The following is an 8,844-nucleotide window of genomic DNA, read 5'->3' as shown; positions in this document are numbered from 1 at the left end:
TGGCCATGATTTTGTCCGCATGTCATCATGATCGGATTTATGGCTCCATTCAACACAAACATTTTACTTTACCTATTCATGTGTAGCTATTTATTTATCATCGAATGGTATAGCTTACATTTTGATGCATTATTACCATGTTTTCGTAGCACATCCTTGTGCTTTCTTGCAATGTGCCGCTTCAGATTCCAGGATGAATATTTGCTAACTTTTACAGTCTCTCCGCACTTCCTTTTAATGTTTTCTTCCTGTCCAATCTTAACTTTTATTTTTACTTTACATTTATGTATAAGGCTTGAATTCCACAACTTATTGGTAGACGTTTTTACAGATTCTCGAACTAGCAAATTATCAAAGGGCGTTCTGGGTTCAACGAGCGGTGCTGAGCGAGCGGACTTTTTAGAAAGGCGCTTTGATGGTAATATTACCGCACCGCTCAAGGCTCCGCTCCGCTCACATGCTTTGCCCTGAAACGTCAGGTAAAGCGCCCAGGCTCTCAACTGAAGGAATACATATGCATACAAATCAAATGCTTTGGTAAAGTCTCTCAAATTAAACATTGAAGTCCATGTTGCATAAAAATAAACACTGAAGTTTGTAATTATTATGTTTTTTTTTTTTACAGTGGGTCATAATATATCCTATATTTTAGTTTGTCAGTGCGTTTTGTGGTGTTAGGAAGTGTTTGCGCATTTCTGCACTAACTCAAAATGTGCGTACACCACCTCCTGAGCAGGCGTAGGATTTGAGCGTGCCGTACGCCAACGTCCATATTGATAAATCTCAAAGTCACCGTGGTTTTGGGTGTACGCCAGGTTTACGCTGGAAATTTGGTGTACGTACTTTTGATAAATGAGGGCCAATGTGTTTGACAAAGGATCTGGAGCTACAAAAATTTACGGTATTCGTAAAATAATGTGTTTTTTTAACTATAAACCATGTGAACAAATTATATTATACCAAATACACAAAATAAAGTTTTTTAGCAATTTAATAGGTGCACTTTAAAGAGTAAAATGAAACGTTCATGTTATATATTTTTGTTGCATTTGTGAGTTATAAAAAAATTCTCTGTTTAAGGGGTGAATCACATATGGCGTCTTTTGCGTGCTCAAGTTCGCTATTTCAAATGTAGGTGCAGTATGCAAATTTTTTCCAAGCCATTGCCCCGCATCGAGTTAAAACTTTTTAACCTTTCAGAATGCGACAAGCGCACCGCAGGTCATGTGACAAAAACCTATGCGCCTAACGTTTTAAGTGCATTTTTCGGCACAACATGAACAGCCCCTAACTAGGCACGTAATATTAGGCTAAATTACCAATAAATGAATCAAATCAAATTGTAATTGCACCGAAGAAATTGTTGATGTACGGCAAACATCGCATAGCTGTTGGGATAATCGGTAGGGATGCACCGATACCACTTTTTTTAATACGAGTACGAGTACTTGCATTTCAGTACTTGCCGATACCGATACCGAGTACTTAAAAAAAAACATGATTTAAATTTACAGGTAACAGCTTTAGTCATATAATTTAAGAAAAAAAACAAGGGATTAGTTTTCCAGTTTGTTGTAAACTCTGCCTCTTTGGACAACACAAGAGGCATTAACCCCTTACACGCCGCTCAAACATAGACATTTCTCAGACCGTGGTATCGATTCCCGGTATCGGGGGACTTTTAACGAGTACTTTAGAAAATGTGGTATCGAGGCCGATACCCGATACCAGTATCGGTATCGGTGCATCCCTAATAATCGGCTATGTTGTAACACAATAAACTGTCTGATTTACACCCCTAAAGTCATTGGGGATTCTGATCAAAAAAGAAATGCAAGGCATAAGTAAGTTCCTCTCAAACAGAGCTATTTCAATCTGTTGATGTCATCCAGTATTTCTCATATTGGAAAACAAAATAATCGCAAATATGATCAGTTTCCAAGTGATAATGTGTAGGCACTTCCATCCCTCATTTAATGCAAATCTATTACTGTAATTTTTTTTATGTTTTATCCACCGAATCAACATACAATTTTTATAGCACAGCTTTTATCAAAGACAAAGGACCAGATATGTGCTGAAGATAAAATGGACTCCTTTCCCAGGGTCAGCCAAAAATATTATTAGGTCACAATGAAATGTATGGTAACCTAACTGACGATTTACACTGAAGATATTTTTCCACTTATTATTCATCTTTAAGAAAGAAAACATGTTTACATATTAGTAAGCACGTATGTCAGATTGCTTTAAAAACAGTAAATTTAAGAAAATGTGACCCTGCAGGCTAAAATCTCATAATCTAACAATGAGATTAAGAACAACAAAGATTCATTTCAATCATTAATTTCACATTGATTACAATCTTTGACATGGCCTTTTTCAATATTAAATACATCAAGGTTATATTTTCACAGAATGTTCTGTACATTATGTATAATGGTTTTATGTAAAAAATAGTCAATTACAAAAAAAGTGATTGAGAAGTTGGGTTTTCACAGACTGGGTAACATATGTGAAACTGTTTCATGCATTGCGATTATTGTGATATGTGTGGCACATTTGCGCCACATAAACCTGTGTTTTCCCACTACGAAAAATTGTAACTTCAAAGCAAAACAGCAAAGCCTAGCAAATGTTTTTCCCTTCCGAATGTCATACTGCAATACTGATATTTTATTATTCAATCCAACATATCTCACAACTGAGCCAGGTTAAGGAATCAATTTGTTTAAGGTTTCAGACAGGAATTTGATTTTCAATCTCAAGGGTTGAGATTGAACAACAGGGCCCTCTTGCTATTACCCAGGATGCATCGGCATATCATTACAATCCCTTTCAGAAGAGAGGCGGGTCAGTCGTATTATAACCACACTGACTGTGGTTGTAAATCCAACCATCCAAATTCAATCACCATGCAGTCAAAAAAGAAATACACTTTAAAAAGGAGGGGTAAAAAGCAACCTAAATCGTGAAAACACAATCCATTATTTATAAAAAAGTAAGATTGTGGAAAAGCAGTTCCTTATACTATATTGATCTTTTTTCTTTTGTACAACACACCAAACGTATATCACAAATGCTGTTGCCTCATGTTAAAGACACAAACATCAACAAGGGGATTTTTGCTACCTGAGGCTCAATGTTTCAGGATGACTTGTGTCAGCACCTGCCCTTACTGAGCTATGGATTTACACACCACTAGGCAGCAATCTGTGATGTGACTGCTGGCCCAGGGTGCTAAGTGTCACTCTGAGCGATCGAGCAAGGTGGCAAAAAGTTACAGAAATTCAACGCTTACATTAGTCCTAAAGCGGCACAGTGATTTGTATACTTATACTGACTAACAAGAAATTGTAACATTCATTTCCAAAAATATCAATGTCTACATCATACATGTACTGTAGCATTTCACAGTGTTTTAGGATTAGAGGTGCACCGATATATTGCCTTCTCAATGAATTACGGTGAAATGGCGCTACATCCAAAAGCCAGGGGGCGCTCTCGTGCAGAAACTCAATATGCGCTGCAGACTATACACACGCAGCTCCAGGAAATGGCTTAAGGATATATTTATATTGCTGTTCTTTAAACCTTTTCAGGTATTTTCATGTAAATAAAGAATATGTATGATGATTATGTTTGACGAGTGTTGCGTTTTTAAATGCATGTAATAAACGAGTCAAACTAACAGTGATTTCAGATCGATAAGGACTTACTGATCAAAAGCTGTAGTATATAAAATACCTGTGAATATTATCGGCTGTGCGATTAAGATTAGTTATCGGCCACGTATTATTGATGTATATCGGGATTTATTGGTGCAACCCTACTTAGGACAGCAATATATATTTAAAAAATAATGAAAATATCGCAAGTGGGCATGTTGCAATATACATCACAATGATTGGTAATAACTGAAACATTTTAATTCTTAAAAAAAATGTTATGTTTTAGGTCAATGCAGATAGCAGAGAGACTGGTGAAACCGACAAAATTATGTATGTTGTTAAAATGTTCAGTTTCTAAATATATTTTATTATTATTCAATGTGATTTTACAAACATAAAGCATTATTGTATTGTATATCATATACAGTATCGTACGGTTATCACATAGGCCTATGTGGCCCTGGACCACAAAACCTGTGATAATGGTAATTTTTTATTGTTTTATGTATCATCTATCATGAATCATGAATCAATAAGCTTTACACTGATGTATGATTTGTAAGGATAGGACCATATTCAGCCAAGATACAGCCTTTTGAAAGTCCTGCATCTGAGGATGCAAAAAATCTAAACATTCAAGGAAAATCACCTTTAAAGTTGTCCATATGAAGTTAGCAACACATATTAATAATAACAAATATTTTTTTTATATATATTTGTAGCTACCCCACTCGATTGATGGTCAATACTCATTAACTGATGTTTTTCATTAGCGTTTTATTCGTGACACTCATGTAGACACCGTAAGAGCTACAACAAAACAGACAGATAAAAACAAACACTGTCACTCAAACACATTAACTAACATCACAATAAACAATACAAAAACAAAACATATACCTTATAACCCTCAAGTGGGATGCACAAGACTTAATGGGGGGAGAAAACCGTTGTGCCTTTCGGACTGCGTCCTCCGCAAAGTTAAACACACACACACCTAGCGCAAACAGAGCGTGCTTTATACACGCCAATCCACGCTAAGGCCGTATCATAATAAAAGTCCTTCAAAAAATGAATAAATACAGACCTTATAAATTCAAACAAATTTGCAATCCTTTACACTCCCACCAAATCATGAGTTATAATAAACAAATGATTTCAAAATTACAACAACACTTCAAACAATACAAATCCAAATATAACAACAAAACAAAAACTTAAGTCTCCAACAATAAAACCAGTTTCTGAACAGGACGTTCAATTACAGAAACTTCCCTAAACATTCTTTCTTCCAAGATTTTTGTAAAAGATGAACCCTAAGTCTCATCGCAAACCAACCATAGATTTGGATGGACATGTACATAGGAGACTACAACATGATTTATCCCTGGGATCCAAAAACCCTTTAAACAAATTTCATTGATGGTAAATCCTTTACCTTGATGTTTAATTCCTTCATGGCAATCAGCTATGATAATTTCTGTGATATAATGGTCCTTAGGGATAATTGTGAGATGTTTCAACAGACTAAGAGAAGAGTTGCTGAGTCTTTCTCCCACCTTAAGCACACAATCACTATCAAGAAATGGATCAAGGTAGTACAATTGATTGTAGGATGACAATTGGCTACCCTTACTTAGTGCATTGAATTCAGTTTCGAACACATGTCTTTGCAAAAGTTTGATTATAAAGCACTCAGCCTTTCCTCTTTCCTCAACTGTAGAGAGTCCCTTTGACTTGTCCTTACGAATCCGCCGTTGAATTGCTCCTATTACCCGAGACCAAGACGAGAACTTTGACAGGTGATTTACAATAGTTCCCTGTTCCACTGCCTTTGCATAAAGTATTTGAGAACATCTGACTTCAGACTCACTTAGTTGTAATTCTGTAATCTCATTGGCAGGAAGAACAATCTTCTTATTAGATAAAGGCACTTCATCAGTAAGACCTCTTGAAACATGGTCTACAGGATTGTCCTTTGTTGGAACGTACCGATTTCCACCTTGATTCCCTCCATCCTTAACTTCCTCTGCCTCTCTTCTGTCAATGATTTCCTCCATAAATTTCACACAGTGCTCCTTATACCTTTGGTCCTTTAACAGTTTTCTCTTTTGATGATTAGGTCTCACAAGAGCAAGTTTTCTGTTATCTGGCAAATTTTGTCTTGCTTTAAAAGGAAGAGCTATTTCATAGTGTCCGGAGCTATTTTCCTTCATTCCGTCACTTAATTTATTTAAAAAGGCAATGTCATCTTGAGAACGAGGTTTATCATCATTTGCATCCTTCAAATCTTGAGAACGAGGTTTATCATCATTTGCATCCTTCAAATCAAATCCTAGAATGCGTATGGCATCTGCTGGAGCCAGTGGAGGAACTTCTTTAACTGAAAGTCTATGGCAGAGACTAGTAATACCTGAAGAGTCAAGCTTGGGTAATGAAGGTCCAACAATGCTCCAACCCAAATCAGTCTTGACAGCATAAGGTTCGTCATTCTCTCCTAAAATCGTTTGTCTTGGTGCCAGCGCCCTAGCACAATTATAGCCAATCAAGAGACCGGCTTCACAGTCTTTCAAAGAGGGAATCTCATCAACAATTGCAGAAAAGTGAGTCCAACGTTTAGCTGTTTCACACGTAGGTATGTGTGCATGGTTAACTGGGATGCAATCCTTAGTATATACAGGAGGGAGATCAATATAAGTGGCAGAACTATAACCCCTTACACGAATTCCTGAAATCCTTTCACTCTTTACAATGGTATCCTTTTCAGTCATGGTAGTCAATTTCAACTTGACTGGAGATTTATCTGCCTGTAGGGCATTGCTCACTTCTTGATCGATAAAGGTTGTATCACTCTGTGAATCGAGCAAGGCATAAACAAGTTTTTCGGTACTCATGTTGTTAGCTGATGATAGCCATACTGGCACAACCATGGAGGTATAAGATGATCCCTTTCCGGCCACACTCAGAGACAGAACGGCTGTTGAATCATCTTCTTCCCTTGGAGCAGATACGGTTAATGAAGCCAGCCTTTCTGTTTTACTGAAATTATCATCATGAAGGCAAGTAGGATGTTTCCCTTTACACAAGTTACAGAGATGACGATGACGACAGTCCCTTGCACTATGACCAGTTTTCAAACATCCATAACAAAGATGATTTTCCTTTACATATGCTCGTCGTTCTGCCAATGTCTTGGTCATCAATTTGGAACAATCATAAAGCTGATGTTCAGAATCTTGACAAAACACACAAGGAGGTTTGACGTATTTCTCAATGATATTTGGTCTATTATGTTCCAAATCAGTCTGAGTATTAAAGACATTAGCCTTGTTTCCTTTGAACTCGCTGAGATTTTGTCTGTTGACAGATGTTAAACTGAGAGCATAAGATGACGTGACTGGGTTACAACTAATCTCTGCCTCTAATGAGACAAATGTCGCAAAGGTTTTAAAGTCAGGAAAATTCTTATTATCTCTTAAAGTTTGCGTAACTTGTCGATTCCAGCGCGAAGCCACCCAATCAGGTAATTTTTTAACTAACCTTTGGTTCTCATCACAGTCATTGAGAATTTGTAGACTTGCAACATGAGGTATGGCCTCCTGACAAGCATTAAGGAAATCTGAAAATTCTCTAAGTCCAATAGCATCCTTTGATTGAATTTTTGGCCAATCTGCAAGCTTCTGGCGAAAAGCGCGTTGAATCACAAATGGTTGACCGTACCTTTTATCCAATTTGCTCCAGGCATCCTTATAAGCTTCGTCATCACTCCTGTAGAAGGTACCATCAAGGGTTTTATATGCCGATCCACCCACATACCTTTTTAGATAATAAAGTTTATCAGCAGCAGATATACTTTTCCGATCAATCAATGACATAAAGGAAGCCTTCCACTCAACATACTGAATGGGGTCACCATTAAACACAAAGGGTTCTGGAGCTGGTAATCTGTTCAAATTTATACTGTCTTGTAAGGCTTGAACAAGAGAAGGCAATTCAGTTTGAGAAAGAGATATATCATTAGCAGGTTGGCTAGAAAGGCTTGGAGGCAGACAATGTTGTTCCATGATAACACGGTTTGTTGAAGGATGGTCAAAGTCCTGCACTGTTATCCGATTATAAGCCTCAAACCTTGCCTGCGCTACTTTCAAATCCTTTTCCGCTTGTAGCTGCTCTAGTTCGCGTTTTTGAGCATCTAAGTCTCTCTCTTGTTTTTCTTGCAAATCTTGAATTTTCTTCTTCCGTTTATTTTCCTCCATTAGCATTTTATACTCCACTTCCTTTGCCGCCAATTCTGCAGCTGCTTCAGCATGTTTTGACGCTACACATGAAGATGCAGCATGATGACTTAACTGAGAACTAGATTTGTGACTAATTCGAGAAACCGTGGACCCATATATAGAACGAGCATAGCTGGATTCGAGTAGATCCTTTAAACGATGTTTTACTTGCTCTACATCAAATTCATCAATGCCTGATATTCTTTCATAGGCAACCTTTATTAAATCTGTTGTCACTGCCTCGCAAGCATCAACACGACGTCTCAGTTCAGTAGATGGCGTGACGTGATTTCTAATGTCAACATAGACACGCATAACCTTATCCTTTTCATCTTCTAGAGTATCAATAAGGGTTGCTAACTGACTCTCAGTAAGATCAGACTTGAGTTGAACTCTTGTTTTACGTGCTAACATTTTCCAGTATTCATACATAGAATTAAGCTTTCTTTCTTTCTTTAAAGCTTCCTCATTTTGAAAAGCAAGCATTTTTTCTGTGGGATTTCGTGGACGAACAGAACGTCGAGTACCTTGAGATTCTGTTAGATCTTCTCGAAGTTTACTGTTAAGTTCACTCAAGGTTTGTTCTGCTCGAAGTTTACCTTTAAGCTCACTCAAAGTCTGTTCTTTAAACTCAATTGTCTCAGTTATCTGTTGTCTCTTTGAAATCTCTGTTGATGTTTGATACTCATTATTAAGGGTTTCAATATCCTGTTGAAGATTACTAATCAACCTTTCACATTCAACCTGATCAAAGTTTGACTCTGTCATTTTTGTTCAGCTCTTGTCATTCACCGAATTAACACACAGTAATATAAAAATGTCCAACACAATTAAAATATCAATTAAATTCCCAGGGTGTAATCATGTAGCCTTGGACATTAATATCAAATGTTTGG

The sequence above is a fragment of the Paramisgurnus dabryanus genome, chromosome 5 (assembly GCF_030506205.2).
Source record: "Paramisgurnus dabryanus chromosome 5, PD_genome_1.1, whole genome shotgun sequence".
Classification (NCBI taxonomy): Eukaryota; Metazoa; Chordata; class Actinopteri; order Cypriniformes; family Cobitidae; genus Paramisgurnus; species Paramisgurnus dabryanus.
The sequence above is the reverse complement of the archived record's forward strand: the minus strand, read 5'-3'. Positions refer to the sequence as shown.